Source organism: Gossypium hirsutum, chromosome A07 (assembly GCF_007990345.1).
Source record: "Gossypium hirsutum isolate 1008001.06 chromosome A07, Gossypium_hirsutum_v2.1, whole genome shotgun sequence".
In the NCBI taxonomy this organism is placed as follows: Eukaryota; Viridiplantae; Streptophyta; class Magnoliopsida; order Malvales; family Malvaceae; genus Gossypium; species Gossypium hirsutum.
Window position 1 is genome coordinate 8,588,880 of NC_053430.1, and position 16,910 is coordinate 8,605,789.

Here is a 16,910-nt window from a genome sequence, read left to right on the forward strand (position 1 = left end):
TATGATTTTTCAAATTTAGACTACTGCTGCTGTCTAAAACAGTTTTAGTGCAAAATGTTGATTTACTTTAATTTCAATTTAATCCTAACTAAATTCTCTTACTTTTCTATCTTAATTCATACTTTATTTCTATTAAAATTTTGTCCAAACTCATACTTAGCTATTAAATTTCCAGCATATTTTCATAATTTCGAATTTATTTCCATTTAATCCCTAAAACTCAAAACTTATAGCTTAGTTTACGATTCAATCCTTTATTCAATTCCAATCAAAATTTCTATCAAATAAACCCCCAATTCCATCATTTTATTCAACATGAACCAAACTTATAAATCTAATGACTTTCAAAATTTCTACTTAAAACAAGTACTATTTATCTCTAGGATTCCAAAAAACTCAAAAATCATAAGAAAAAGGGCTAATTGACTTACCAAATTAACTTGGAACCTTTAAAACCTTATTTTCCCATTTTCTTTTCTTTCTTTCTTTCTTTCTCCCCTGTTTCTTCTCTGTTTCGTTTCCTGCTATTCTGTTTCCTTCCTTCTTTTTATTCTTTTGTTTCTTTCCTTTATTTCCTTTTTATTTACTTTACTTTTAATAATAATAATTTAATATATATTTTAACACATAAAAATCTCAGATTTTTATGTTTATGCCGCCTCACTTAGGACAAATGGCACAATTGCCATTTTGGTCCTCTTCATTTTCTTTTAATCTACAATTTAACTTTCATCCTTTATTCAATTTAGTCCTTTTTCTTAATTACTCTTAATTAAATTAAATTCACTTAATTAAACTCTAATTAACCACTCATTTTACTTCGTAAATATTTTTAATAAATATTTACGAATCCGTTTTTCAGAAATGGAGACCCGAAAATACACTTTTTCGGTAACGGTAAAATTCGGGTCATTACAACTGGGATATTTGGGCATTCGAACTCGTTGAGTTGAGTCCGAGTTCACTTATGGATGCGAATGTCCGAACTCGTTGAGTTGAGTCCGAGTTCGTTAGATGTAACTAGGCATCCGAACTTGTTGAGTTGAGCCCGAGTTCACTTATGGATGCAAAGGCCCGAGTTCGTTGAGTTGAGTCCGAGTTCGCTTATGGGTGGGCTACATGGTAGCTTGGCTACATATGTGGCACTTATGTGCAAACTTTCCATGTATCCAAATTATATTCCGATGTGTTCAATGGGTAAAGTTCTACTCAAATGGAGGAATACTCGAGATGAAAGGGACATTTTGGTAAGTGTTGTGAAATGGATACTTTGAACAGGTATGTACTTAACCCTCGGGTTGAAAACTCAATATAACAACAATATGGTAAGATGATAAATGAAAATATGATATGAATGTCTTGGTGATGATTATGCAAATGATGTTTTATGTTTGTTTATATAGTTATGTTACTTGCTATTTGCATGTGAACTTACTAAGCATTTATGCTTACTCCCTCCTTTTCATTCCTTGTAGTTTTGACAAGTCAGCTCGGAAATTGGGAACGGTCGGAGGCTCGCTCACACTATCCGTATACCATCTTGGCATAATGGCTTGTATATTTTGGGTATGGCATGTATAGCATCATAGTTATTTTGTATATATGGTCTTATGATATGGTTATTGAGTTGTATGGAAATGCTTGATAATGATTAGCCATTGGAATGGCTAATCATGATCATATTTGGAGTTATGTATGTCAAATTGGTAGCTAATCCATGGAAACCATGAAATAGATAAAATTTACCATAAAATAGATTCAGACAGCAGTAGTGACGTGAATTTGAAAAATCACTAAAAATAGTAGAAATGGAATTAAATGAGAAAATGTGTGTTTGGTGCATGATAAACAACTTTTGCTAGGTGATTTTTTATGAAAATGTAAAAAGGACCAATTTGTAGATAAAATGTGTGTAAAAGTGTGAGAAAATAAAAAATTGGGCTATTATAAGCATAAAAGAGGTTCGGCTAGGCTTAGGAATCAAAGAAATTGAATCTATTTCAATTTCTGAGCCTAGGGACCAAAGTGTAAAAATGTCAATATATAGGGGCAAAAATGTAATTTTTTTGTAAGGTGATTGTCGAGCTACTGCTTCTCTTCAACCTCCTCACACTGGTTGCCGGCGACGGTCTTACATTGATCGGAGCACCGTCATCATATATCTTTCTTTCTGGATGCCCAAACCATTGTTGCGAAACATGGTGGCCGCTTGGCTTACTATTATCACCGCTAATACTATCATTTCTAATGTCGTTGCCGTTGTGGCCATCATCGTCGTCGTTTCTTCTAGCCAAAACGCCGCAAATAATAGCAAACAAGACCAGAAAGACGTTGAGAGAGTCCCAGCTTTTTCTGACACCGAGAGGTCTAAGAATCTGAGTGGAAGAAATCAACGCACACAATCATGCGAGGGGAATCTACTCTGTTTTTTCCTTTACAGCGAAGGAAAGAAAGAAATAGCGAATACAAGCAGTTTTGACTTCTTTTTCTCCATCGTTCGACACAGCCGCCAGTCATCGCCTTCCTCGCGACAAACAACACTCGCGTATTAGTTGACTTTGGAGTCTGGTCATCACCAACAATCTTAGGCTCATTTTGGACATTGTTAGGGAATCGAAGCTTGACGAGTCTATTTTCATATGAAAGAAACAAAACAGGTATATGAGTTATATTTTGTGAGATATTTAAGTTTTGGTGGAACAGGGTCAGAGTGATCTCTGTATCCCCTGTTATGACTTTAAAAATTCACTATAAATTGTAAAAAAAAACAATTAGGAGTTGTATTTTATATGTATGAAATCCTTATTGAGTCTAGTTTTATAAAAAAACAAACGGCATAGTCATTAAAATTTTATACGGGGAGATATCTGATTCGTAAGACACAGGGGTCAGAGTAGTCAAACCCTGAAACAGGGGAGCATTTAACTAATAAACTGTACTAGTTGGCCAGACCAAAAATTCTAGAAAAAAATTAGTAGATAGATATATGAGTCTAGTTTCAGGAAAAATTTATGGAATTGGATTTTGAGTTTCGGAACTCGAGATATAAATTTTTAAGCGACTATAACGCAGATTGCCAGCTTGTCTGAAAGTTTTAAAAATAAATTGTTTGAGCTGTTAAATTGATGAATTAAGTTTAGTAACACCTCAAGCTTGACTCTGGCGACGGTCTCGGGCGTGAGGGCATTAAATTTGGTGGTATCAGAGCAGGTTTAGTCGGTTCTCGGACTAACCTAGCATGTGTAAAAGTTTAGCTATACATGCCACTGATCTGTGATAGTGTGATGTCTTCCGACGCGTATGAGTACCGACTTATTTAGACAGGGTACTCTCCAACCGAGCTGCGCCGACCATGTTCAATGTTATGTGAAGGTATTTGAGCAAAATTATGATTATGATAAGTCTCGGTTCAGAAAAGTATGAATAAAAGTTTATGATACATATGTCATAAATATCCATATTTGCTTAATGCTCATATGATGTAGTGTATGTGGCTTACTTGATAAGATGAACGAAATAAATAGAAAGTACTATAGGTATGAATAAAGGTCATAATATTATGATAAGAATGAAAATGTCCTTGTCTTGATTGGACGTCGAATGTTGATGAATGTTAATGATATATAATTTTTATGAGATAAAGGATTATAATGAAATGAACTTATCTATGTCAAATTGTTGGACTGAATTATATGATTGTAATAATATGTACATGATGATGCGCGAAATGAAAGTTGTGATTGTGATTCAAATATCTGTGTTTGTTTGGCCTTATATGATGTCATAAGCATGACTTAATTTAATTAAATGAATGGATAAGTAAAGCTATCTAGAAAACATAGAATGTATGCATAAGTATATTGTCTGAATGGGACAATAGGAAAATTGGTGTAAGCCAACATAAATGTTGTATTGCCTGAATGAATGACATGATTTGATGATGTTGCTATGATGATGGAAGTTGTGTCATATGTGTATGTATAAAAAAAAAGTCGAGTCACAGGTCCTACAACCCCTCCCCCTTACCGAAATGGTACTTATAATGGAATTTCATGAGATTTGTATTGAATAAGTTTCCGGTTGAGAGCCCAAAAAGTTCAGTGATAGAATAATTATAAGTATGATCAGAGATTGAAAATGACCTGATAAGTAAAGTCAGAGCCAGTAAAGTATCAGATTGACGTAAAAATTATTGGAGTTATGCACTGTCCCAGTTAGAGAAGGAATTCTCTTTGGTAAATTGAATTACTCAAGTACAAGGTCGAAAAAAGTGTAAATCGAAAATTATTCCGAACTGGCCTTCTTTAGTGAATGGTTTAATATGAAATTTGTGATGGCAGAACTAGTTGGGGAAATGATATTTGAAATGTGAACTATCTGAGTGTGACAGTTATGACTGGACAGATTTAGCAGTCTCTTTTGAGATGTTCTATGTGTTTACCCGTTCTCAGAAATATTTCTATGGCTATTGATCTTCTGAAGAAATTTTTGTTATATTGGAATGTCTTTTAATTCTGGTGTTGGATGAAAGCATTGGTAGTCTGACTGGTTTATAATCTATATTGTTCTATTTCATCGGGTATTCTATTTCATTTCGTCTGATAAGAATTGATGAGAAAATACATATGATATTATGATTCTGTTTCTTCTGCTTGATGCTTCATCTGATATATATGTATGTGAAGATATATTGTTCTTGTTATATTTGATTCTAGTGGGATTAAATGATGTTTTCTTTTGGACTTTCTTTCTTGAAGAATTATCGGGGTATTCTGTATTTTCTCTATGAGTTTAGTTTTCGATTTTCCGACATAGTATCGTATCTTGGGTTTCTTTATCCTGGATCTTTTTATTCTGGATTTCTTTATTCTGGGTTTTTCTATCTTGAATTTCTTTATTCGATTTTCTTGTTATCTTTATTCCGTAATTTGTCAATTATGACTCATGTTCGGAGTGCATTCTTCAGCTCGTGATAATCATGTCAAGTATGACAATACTTCTGATTTGATTTGGGTGATGTGGTGATTTCAGTATTGGGATTTTTCTAATTTCTGTGTAAGGATTTGACATCAGTAAAGGCATAAGTGATAAAAGCGCAAGTTTCAGTCGGTATGGTGAATTATTTATTTGAAAGATTTCATGTGACAATTATGTCAGGATTATTTTTCCCAAGTCTGATAATAGAATTTCATTTTGTACAGATAAAAGAGTAAATAGTCTGAACGAGAAGTGTATATTTTTTAGAAAGAGTTTGATATTAGCTAAAGTCACTACAAATGATAAGGTTTTCGTTTTGTGAAAGCTAAAAATTTTGTTACATGTTGACAAAGTTCGGATAGATGAGAATATTGGTAACCGAAGCGTCTGAACTAGACTAGTCTACATTAAGTAAAGACTTCCTGACTTTCAGTAATGTACTGTTGTATGAATTGTAATGTGTTTCATGACAGTGAGGTAATGTGATAGTTTAGAGCATTCGATGTTACATAAAATCTGAGTTGTTAAAGGGGTTAAAGCCGAGCATTGGAATCTATCAAAATTATCCTTGTCAGTGTTGATATTGGGATGGAAATGAGAAGGATTATTCTTGAGGCCATCTCAGAATTATTTCCATGGCGAAAAGAGGAAAATGTGATGTATCCTATTGTTAAATGTTTGGCGAGATCTATAAATCATATCGGTATTGAATGAATTCCTACTCATCGGATTCATGGAATTTCAAGTCTCTTTGATTGTTGGATTTCTTAGAATTCGGTCTCTATTAAATCAAGTTGAGATCCGGGTTTTATATGATGATATCATGGGAAACTGAAAAGGGTTGAAAATTTAAGAACAATTAAGAGATGAGTCCGTAAGATTTCAGAATATATGAGAAATTAAAGAGATATATTGGAGGCACCGCCTGAGTGAAAGTTCTTCAGCACTGAATATGAAATTGAGGAATCTAAGTGAAGACCACTTTTTTGGTAAGATTTTCGGGGACGAAAATCCCTAAAGGGGGAGAGTTGTAATATCCTAATTTTGGGCCTAATCAGAATGTGGTTTCGAGACCAAAAATACGAGATAGAAATAATTATTTTATATTTATTTTGAGGTATATGATATGATTTCATGATTGTGTGAAAATTTCGTGAAGAAATTCTGTGCATAAAGTGCTTAATTTGAAGTTAGGGACTAAATTAAATAAATTGCAAAACTTGTGTTCTAGAAGCATTTTGCATAAAATTGAATTAGATTATTAATTAGAGGTATTTAAAGAGTAATTTGACCAATTTATAAAAAAATCTGGACAAAAATGGGCTTGGAAGGGTAAAAATTTAAAGAATAGTAAAAAGGGCATTTTGGTCATTTAGGGATAAAATGAATTAAAAGACAAATTTGAAAACCCAAATGTGTCCATCTTCAACCCCATGGCCGAATATAGCAAGGAGAAACCATGGCTAGGGTTTTTCAAGCTTCCAAGCTCGATTGTAAGTCCGTTCTAGCCTCGTTTTTAATGTTTTTTACGTTTTTGGAGTCCCGGTAACTTGATTTAGCTTATGCTAGCAATAATTCAACCTAGGGTTCATAATTGGAAAAATACCCATAGGTGAAATTTGTGTATTTTAGTGTTTTATGATAGAATATGAGCTTTTAAATTATGTTAGACAACTTGTGCTACTCGGTTTTAAGTGAAAACGAGTAAAAGGGCTTAATCGGTAAAAATACCTAATAGTCATAAGTACATGTTAGAGTGAGAATTTGATGTTGCTATAGAAGGAAAAAATGATCAGCATGTCATAAAACATAAGAAATAGGCTAAAGTTTAATTTACGAGCTTTGGGGCAAAAGTGTAAATATGCAAAAGTTTAGGGGCAAAACTATAATTTTTCCAAAATATTATTTTGGGTCAATTTGAATAATGTGAGTCCTAATTAGACTATATTTTAAATGATAGAGCAAGGAAAACTGAAATTCGGGCTAAAATGGGGAAAATACCAAGTTGTGGACGAAATGGTAAAAGTAGCCATTTTCGCATACGAGGTAAGTTCATATATAAATGTTGGTAACATAGTTATTATTTTAAATGTTTTAATGTTATTTAAATGATATGATAATTATTATGAAATATTATACTTGTGATAATTGTTTGATAATATGTCAAATTATGTGATTTACTTGGAAAATGTGAAATACTACCGAGTATCGGTATCGGCATTCCGTTGAAGATGGTTGAGACACATGATTGGGAAAAAGGTCCCATTGAACCTTAGGAATGGATTAGGATACAATGACATGTCACTGGGATATCTGGGCATCCAAACTTGTTGAGTTGAGTCCGAGTTCACTTATGGATGCGAATGTCCGAACTCGTTGAGTTGAGTCCGAGTTCGCTTATGGGTGGGTTACATGGTAGCTTGGCTACATATGTGGCACTTATGTGCAAACTTTCCATGTATCCGAATTATATTCCGATGTGTTCAACGGGTAAAGTTCTACTCAAATGGAGGAATACTTGAGATGAAAGGGAAATTTTGGTAAGTGTTGTAAAATGGATACTTTGAACAGGTATGTACTTAACCCTCGGGTTAAAAACTCAATATAACTACAATACGGTAAGATGATAAATGAAAATATGATATGAATGTCTTGGTGATGATTATGCAAATGATGTTTTATGTTTGCTTATATGGTTATGTTACTTGCTATTTGCATGTGAACTTACTAAGCATTTATGCTTACTCCCTCCTTTTCATTCCTTGTAGTTTTGACAAGTTAGCTCGGAAATCGGGAACGGTCGGAGGCTCGCTCACACTATCCGTATACCATCTTGGCATAATGGCTTGTATATTTTGGGTATGGCATGTATAACATTATAATCATTTTGTTTATATGGTCTTATGATATGGTTATTGAGTGGTATGGAAATGCTTGATAATGATTAGCCATTGGAATGGCTAATCATGATCATATTTGGAGTTATGTATGTAAAATTGGTAGCTAATCCATGGAAACCATGAAATAGATAAAATTTACCATAAAATAGATTCAGACAGCAGTAGTGACGTGAATTTGAAAAATCACTAAAAATAGTAGAAGTGGAATTAAATGATGAATAAGTATGTAATCGAAGCTTGATGAGTCTATTTTCATATGAAAGAAACAAAACAGGTATATGAGTTATATTTTGTGAGATATTTAAGTTTTGGTGGAACAGGGTCAGAGTGATCTCTGTATCCCCTGTTATGACTTTAAAAATTACTATAAATTGTAAAAAAACAATTAGGAGTTTTATTTTAGATGTATGAAATCCTTATTGAGTCTAGTTTTATAATAAACAAACGGCATAGTCATTGAAACTTTATACAGGGAGATATCTGATTCGTAAGACACAGGGGTCAGAGTAGTCGAACCCTGAAACAGGGGAGCCTTTAACTAATAAACTGTACTAATTGGCCAGGCCAAAAATTCTAGAAAAATATTAGTAGATAGATATATGAGTCTGGTTTCAGGAAAAATTTACAGAATTGTATTTTGAGTTTCGAAACTCGAGATATGAATTTTTAAGCCACTATAACGCAGATTGCCAGCTTGTCTGGAAGTTTTAAAAATAAATTGTTTGAGCTGTTAAATTGATGAATTAAGTTTAGTAACACCTCAAGCTTGACTCTGGCGACGGTCTTGGATGTGAGGGCGTTACATGGGACTAAACTTAGGTCCTTAGCATCAATCCCGTGATGACTATCGGCGCTTTCCATAGCTCTAAATTTTTCCTCCAGCCATTTACATCATTCCTCTAATTGCTTCTGCGATTCTATCCTCACCTTTTCTTCTTCTGCAACTTCATCCAAATCGGGAATAGGCAGATAATTCGGGTTATTAACAAGGTTAGAGCCTGAGCCGGCTTGGAAATTCATCGGTATCGAAGCTCCAGCCTGAATCTGCTGAGGTCTGATCGTAACAGATGGTCTTTGTGGATTAACCTCAGGTTGTATCGGTACATGTGTCGGAGTGAAGCTAGGAGGGTATTGAGGGTCTTCATTAGTTTCCTCAACATTTTCCATGGGGCCTTTTTCTTTATCCTTTCTTCCCATTAGCAATTGGGACAACTGACTCATCATCTCTCTTTGGGATTCCATCATTTGCTCTTTCATCTCTCGCTAAATCTTGGCTAGCTGCTTTTGCATCTGCGACTGCATCTGTTCCTGCATGTCTTTTTGCATTTACTCCAATTTCTAAAGTCTTTTATCCATTGACTTTTTCCTTGTACCGTAGGGGTGCATAGTTGGTTGGTTTTCGTTGGTTTCCAGATTACTGAAACGATTTTTTAATTAATTAGAAACCTTTTATGACCTTTATTGCATAATGATGTGATGCAATGCAAATGCATGAATGCAAAGGAGGCATCAATTTTGATTCAATTCCCTTTAGAAAACTTCACTAGAAAATAAAATTCTTTTACATAAAGCTGAATTACAAATAAAACTTCGCTTTATCGCTCAAAGTCTTAATTTTCCTAAGCAACGAGGCTAGCTCCTGCCCACTATCTAACTCCAACTCGTACTCTACGCTCAGTGTGTTCACTTGTACCGCTAAAGCTTGCAAGTAATCAGCTACCTCCCAAATCTGGGTTATGGCTTCCCCCATAAGGTAATCCCTGTTTCTGACTTGGTCTTGCGCATGGTGAAGCTGCTCCTTCCAACGCTCCTCATTTGCCTCAAAAAACTGAATCCACATCTCACAGTTTTGTAGTGACGCTTCTAATTCTTATATTTTTCCTTTCATTTCTTCTATCTTGCTCAAGCTTGCTCTCAACTCCATTGCGGTATTGCGGCTTTGGTACTGATGAAGAGACTTCTCGAGTTTTGCCACTCTAGCCCTTAATTCACCTCGTTCATTTTTGCTTTCTAACAGACTCTTCTCTAAATCTTCATTTCGTGCCTCAGCTTCTCAGAATTTCCTTTCCCATCGGTCGGCTTTGGTCATTTCCTCTCGAATTTTATGGTGCCATTGTTCGGAAGTTTTACCTAACCCCGCAATCCTCATAGAGAGACGTAGCTTCTTATAATCAGTCTTCAAGCTGTCGAGATCTTCTTCAGTCTTAGTTTTCCCTTTTCTCCACTTCTCAGCCTCTGACTTCTGGACATCAGCATCTAATCTCAGGTGCATCTTCTCTTCTTCGGATTGTTTGATCTTTTTCCCAAACTCTGAACTCTTCTTCTCGAAGTCTTGCTTTATAATTTCCAACTCTTTCGGGGCAATTTGTAATTGTTCCACCATAGGTCGAGTATTTTCCAAGCTTGGCCTAGGAACATTATCATTAACCCTCTTTCTAAACCATCTGTAACGCCCTAATTTTCAGGATTTTCGGGATTTCTGTAATTTCCAATAATTTTTAGAAATACTGTGTTTTGACTGTCTGTTGTGGGTCTGAGTATGCTGGTGGGCCTTTAAAAGCCCCAAGAGTAAATTTAATTCGAGGTAATTCCTGAATTTTTAATTTTGGGAGAGAGGGTTCTGGCGATATGGGCTTTTAAAATTGAGGTGGTAAAATAAGACAAGAAAAAGATCTGTGGTAAAGTGGCATGTGGCGCCACCTAAGTGTTTGGGGAGTGACGTGTGGATGTTTAGGGGGAGCCAGAGTTCAAGTCACAAGGTAAGCGTATTGTTACTTTTATTTTTTTTTGTGCATGTGCCAGGCATGTGATAGAGCTTAAGTGGAAATTCGGTTAGGGCTTTAGGAAGGTTGGGCCGTGGGCCTGAATGGCCATTAGGGCAAGCTTTATTTTCTTTTTGTTTTGCCGAATTAGGGTTAGTCACCTAGAGCCTTCCCTTTCATTCTATTCTCTTCTCAATATCTCAAAAAGCTGAAAAACGCAAAGTTAGATCTCCTGAGTGCCGGATCCTTCCTTCTCTTCTCCTCTCTTCTTCTATCTTCTTTTCTCCTTCTTTTCTTCTCTAGCCGAAAAATTACTACCATTCTACTTACCTCCTCTTTCATTCCCGTTCTTTTCTAAACCTCTATAGCCGATTATCGTAAAAGACGAAATCTCAAAAGTTGTTCATTGTGCCGATTTCTTCTAGCCAAAATCCTCCTATTTTCTTCATCTCTTTTGGCCGACTTTCACATCCTCTAAACCTCAACCCCTGTCGGCAATGCCACCGTAAAACCACCATACCAAATCATCTTCCTCTTCACAGTTCCAAAATCCAAAAACAACATAGTTTTAGGGACATATAGCCGAATCTTTAGATCTCTAAGATTCGATTTTTGCTAGTGTTTAAGGGCTGGATCTGCATCAGATCTGAGTAGAAACTGAAGTGGAATCGTTTTGGTTGAAAGAACCTGAGGTGGGTACTCAAATCTATTCTTTTTTTCGAGTTTTAGAAAAGCCGAAATCCCTAAAGGCATAGGGAGACTATCGATTGGAGCTTAAGACTCTAAGGGGTGTAACAATAGATTTGTTTTGGTGTTAGTGTGATCTAGAGGCTGCTGATCGAAGGCTTGGACAAGTGGAACAACTGGATCGAGATCTAGTCACTAGTTTTGGCAAAGGTAGGATCTCAAGGGCCATATGTATTGATGGCCGATTATGGTAAGTAAGTTTATGATGTTTGCCATTATACTTTGGATCTGATATGTCTAGTGATCGATTGTAGGATATCTTGAGAGATTTCGATAGTAGTTGTCGCAAATCAGGTATGTAAATAACACCCACTAGTAGACTAGATCGGCAAAAGTCGAAAAGCCAAAATGCCGAAAAGTCGACATTTCGAGAACTTGCTAGCGTGCGAACGCTCATGGGATTGTTTGTATTGATAATTTTGGTAACTTCAACAGTAAGATTGCAGAGTGCGCAATTTCGCGCACTTTGGTATATTTGGGCTTAATGGGCCGAAATTGGGTTAAATGGGCCAACGGGCCCAATTCGGTAAAAACGTTCGGTAAGTGTTTCTGTTAATACGTTAATAACTGTAATGAACATGAAACCCTAAAAAGACTGATAAAATTACTGAAATACCTCTGTAAGGTAGAAATACTGTAATACCCCTAAAGGGGTAAGTTTACGATTACGCCCCTCGTGGGTAAATAACTGTTCTTACGCTATAATTTGACTGTCTTTCTGAAGCATGCCTTGTTAATTATATATATTCTGCATACATGTCATACTGCATGGGGTTGGGTTTTGTTATGGAGGAAGAACCCGTTTTGGTGGCTATGCCACATATTCTGATATAAGCAGCTTTGCTGCGGATTATAGTTAGTTCCGCAACCGGTGCTAACACTGTAAGTGTAGGGATGGCGTGGGTGATTTATTCCCCACAAGAAGTGTAGGGATGGACGGAGGCAAGTGCAGGGTTGGATGGGGTTATCATGAATTAATCATATGAGACTGTTTTGTTATGGGCGAACTGTGTTGATATGGGCAAGGCCCAATATATCTCGACTTGTTATAGGGCTACGGCCCAGATCGATACTGATATGGGATAGGCCCAGTATACTCTGATATTGTAAGGGGCTATGGCCTAGATTAATATTGATATGGGCTAAGGCCCAATTAACTCTGATTTCTGATTAGGGCTTAGGCCTAGTAAAGCTTGAACTAATTTGGGCTCTGGTTGGGATACTTTACACACTGAGTTTTCCAAACTCACCCCCTTTTTTCCCATCTTTGCAGGTGAGCCTTAGATCAGTGGATTTGGAGTTGGAGGGATTCAAAGTGGTCATGTGGACTGTTTAAAATAAGTGTTTATACCTTCAATTTTATTTTAGATTATTTCCTTTATGTTTTCGGGTTTTTAATTTGTAATAAGGCCGCTTTAATTATTTTTAATTGTTTTTAGTGTGTTTTGTTAGCTTAGATATGATATTGTTTTAATTGTTTGAAATTGAATAGCTCTAGGGCCCGTTTTAAAAAGGTTACTTGATTTCAAAATATCGCGAAAACAAAGCAAAGCTTTCGTAATGAAAACGTTTCCAAAATTAATAACCTTTTCAATGGTTTAAACGAATTGGTTTTCCCTGAACAATCACTCAGCTAAAGTGTGGCAATGGCTGTGTGCATGTCTAGGATTGGATCCATGGAGAGCTGTGTAACGCCCCCTAACCTTATACCGTCATCGAAACAAGGTTACGAGACATTACCAGTCAGTACAGTCCAATTTCGGTCATTAATTAAAATAAATATTCACACACACCCTAGTTTTAAGATGTCGTCCCTTTAATGGGCCCTCGCGGTCCAATATGAACAGTAAATTCAATTCGGGACTAATTTAGAATCACTACGAATTTTTAGTAAATTTCAAAATTCATACTACATACCGTTGCCAACCATAATTTACTCATTTCATCAATACTTCTACAACCTAAATGACTCTCATAAAACATCCTAGGTACATGCCATTACCAATGCTCAACATACTTTACCTCATTGAATTCGGGATCGGCCTGGGATGCTGATTCAACGGTCTAGCCTTAACTTAACCTGCGCACGGAAACAAATTGTACGCTGAGTAAACACTCAGTGGTATTTCTATAATCTGAACACTTAAACAATTATAAAACATATTAATTTATATATATATTGAACTATTCAAACTCAATGAGAATTCAAACATTCACTTTCCAACCAATGTTTTGGTCTACTTTAAATTCAAAATCATTTATTATTTTTCAATAGCAATTAATCAATCAGTAATGTTCATTAACTCTCAGAACAATTATTTATTCAGTAATAGTCAGTTATTCGGTAACAATCAAATATTCAATAATAACCAGTTATTCAGTATCGATCAATTGATCCGTTATCCAGTAACAGTCAATTATTCAGTAAAATCAGATATTCAGTAACAATTAAGTTATTTAGTAACAGTCATTCATTCAGTGACAATCAGTTATTTTATACCTTTATTTACCCCTACTAACATGACTCGGACTCAGACGGATACACGGATCCAACCAACACACCAGTACGGCACATAGTGCCTCATCGGCCGAAGCCGGAACAGTAATAGTAACAGTAACAGTACGGTACACAGAGTACCTCATCGGAACAAATCCGAAACAGTAACAGTAACAGTATAGTAACAATATCCGACACACAAAGTGTCGAATCGGTAACGGTAACAGTAACAATATTCGACACACAAAGTGCCGAATCGGTAACAGTAACAGTAACAATATTCGACACACAAAGTGCCGAATCGGTAACAGTAGCAGTAGCGGTAACAGTAACCAGCATATAAGTGCCTAAAATACGGCACATAAAGTGCCTAATCGATAAAGCCAATAAATCCCGTACTCTTCCAATCCTATGGCATACCAATTATATCCGACTAGCCCGGCAAGTTAATAGGGAATTTAATTCTTATTTTAATTTTACTTAATATTCATATTTATCCCTATTAACAAGACTCGGACTTTGGCGGATATGCGGATTCCAACAAAATACACCAGTATGGCACTTAGTGCCTGAACACTTCCAAATCCTATGGCATGCAATTATATCCGACTCAGTCCGACTAGTTAATAGGGTATTTAATTCACTTTTCAGTATAATTTCTATCTTAGTTCAATATCAATTATAATTCACTTTCTCAATTCAATAATTCTTTCCTTAATATACCATTCCAATAATTACATATATTCACACATTTTCACAATCTCATTCAATTCAATATATATATATCTCAATTATTCACATTAATTCATAATTTAATACAATTCATAAGCATTAATACATTACTAATTTATATCTTGAGTTACAGAATTCTAAATTAAGATCCGCTAATTTTTCCTAAAACTAGACTTACAAATATTCTTACCATAAAATTTTCAAAATTTTTCATTTAGCCATTAAATACAGTTTATTCTTTAAATTCACCCCTATTCTGCTGTCTGACAGTTTCGACCCTTTTTCACTAAAAATTAATTATCTCACAGTAAAGAACTCGGATAATATTCCCGTTGATTTCTCCTGAAAATAGAATCATTAGGGATTCTAAACATATAAATTTAAGCCTCTAATTATTTTTCTTAAATTTTTGGTGATTTTCCAAATTCAGAACAGGGAAACCCGAATTCATTCTGACCTTATCTCACAAAATTCATTATATCTCATAATTTACAACTCAATTACTTATACCGTTTCTTCTATAAGAAACTAGACTCAATAATATTTAATTACATATTTTATTGATTCTCTAATTCAATTTATAAAATTTTTGGTGATTTTTCAAACTTAGACTACTGCTGCTGTCCAAAATAGTCTTAGTACAAAATATTGATTTACTTTAATTTCAATTTAATCCTAACTAAATTCACTTACTTTTCTATCTTAATTCATACTTTATTTCTACTCAATTTTTTAACCAAATTCAGACATAATTATCTATTTTTCATCATAAAACCATAATTTCGAAATTCTTTCAATTTAGTCCTTAAAGCATAAAACTTATGAATCACTTTACAATTCAATCCTTATATCATTTCTAACTTGAATTTCTATCAATTTAGCCCTTAATTCATCATTTTATTTAACATGGACAATATCTAGAAATCTAATAACTTTCAAAATATCAACTTAATTTCATCAAAACTTTGTTTTAAAACTTCTAAAACATCAAAATTAAGTAAAAAGGGCTTGATTGACTTACCTATTAAAGCTTAAAGCTTCAAACCTTCAATTTTCTCTTTTCTCCCTTTCTTTCTTTCTTTTTCTCCCCTGCTCTCTGTTTCGTTTCATTTTGTTTCTATTTCCTTTCTTTTGTTTCTTTAGTTTATATAATATAATATAATATAATTAAAACATAAAATATCTTTATTATATAATAATATAATAATATAACAATATACAAAACATAAAAAAAATCTTAGATTTTCTTCACGATAAACTGCCTCAATTTATACTTTTTGTATAATTACCCTTTTAGTCTTTTTTATTTTCTTTTAATCTATAATTCAACTTTCACACTTTATTCAATTTGATCCTTTTACTTAATTACTCTTAATTAAATTAAATTCACTTAATTAAACTCTAATTAACCACTCATTTTACTTCGTAAATATTTTTAATATATATTTACGAATCTATTTTTCAGAAACGGAGACCCAAAAATACATTTTTTCGATAACGGTAAAATTCGGGTTATTACAAGCTGGGTACTTAAGCAGTCTAATTGACTCACCTCCTCTTTTCTGGCATTCTACCTGGTGCACAGCTTCTATTCACTTTAATCTATAACGAGAATATTCTTTAAACACTAAGAAAGACATTAGATAAAACATGACTTTTCTAGTAACGCTTCAATGTGACACGCCGAATTCGGTCGTAACGTCTGGGCCGGGTTTGGGGTGTTACACCATCCATCATACTCAGGCGTTACCATGGAACCGACAGCCAACCTCTTCATCCAGCGAGTTTGCTTCCAAGCATCCGATAGCTCCTGAACTTTCTTCTTATAGTGGGCATCTTTAAAGGAGAATTCACACTGAGCAAGTCCGTAGGTCGTGGGTACAAACTGCCTCGATTTATATTGCCTTAACGCAAGCAATGGAGTATACCCAGTAGCTCCCTAAACTCCTAGCAATGGTACCCAATCAAAGTTACCACATCGATACATGATCTCATCAGGAACCATCCAATAAGCTCTCCACTCTATATCCCCTTCCTTGAGGTTTTAGAGGATTTCTATCCACTTCTCCTCTGAGATATCTTCTCTCCTTTGTATGGATGCCTCCTCTTTTAACGGGGAATAACCTTCGGAAAAGACCCGATAAGAAACCTTGTCTACCTTCCAAAGTGCCCATAAAACCACACCATCAACAGTTGTGCACATCCAATAAACCTTCCCTCGCCCGTCTTCCGACACAAGCTCAAGGATCTGAATGTTTCAGCCAATATTGCAGGTACAGGTGTGATTCTCTTCTC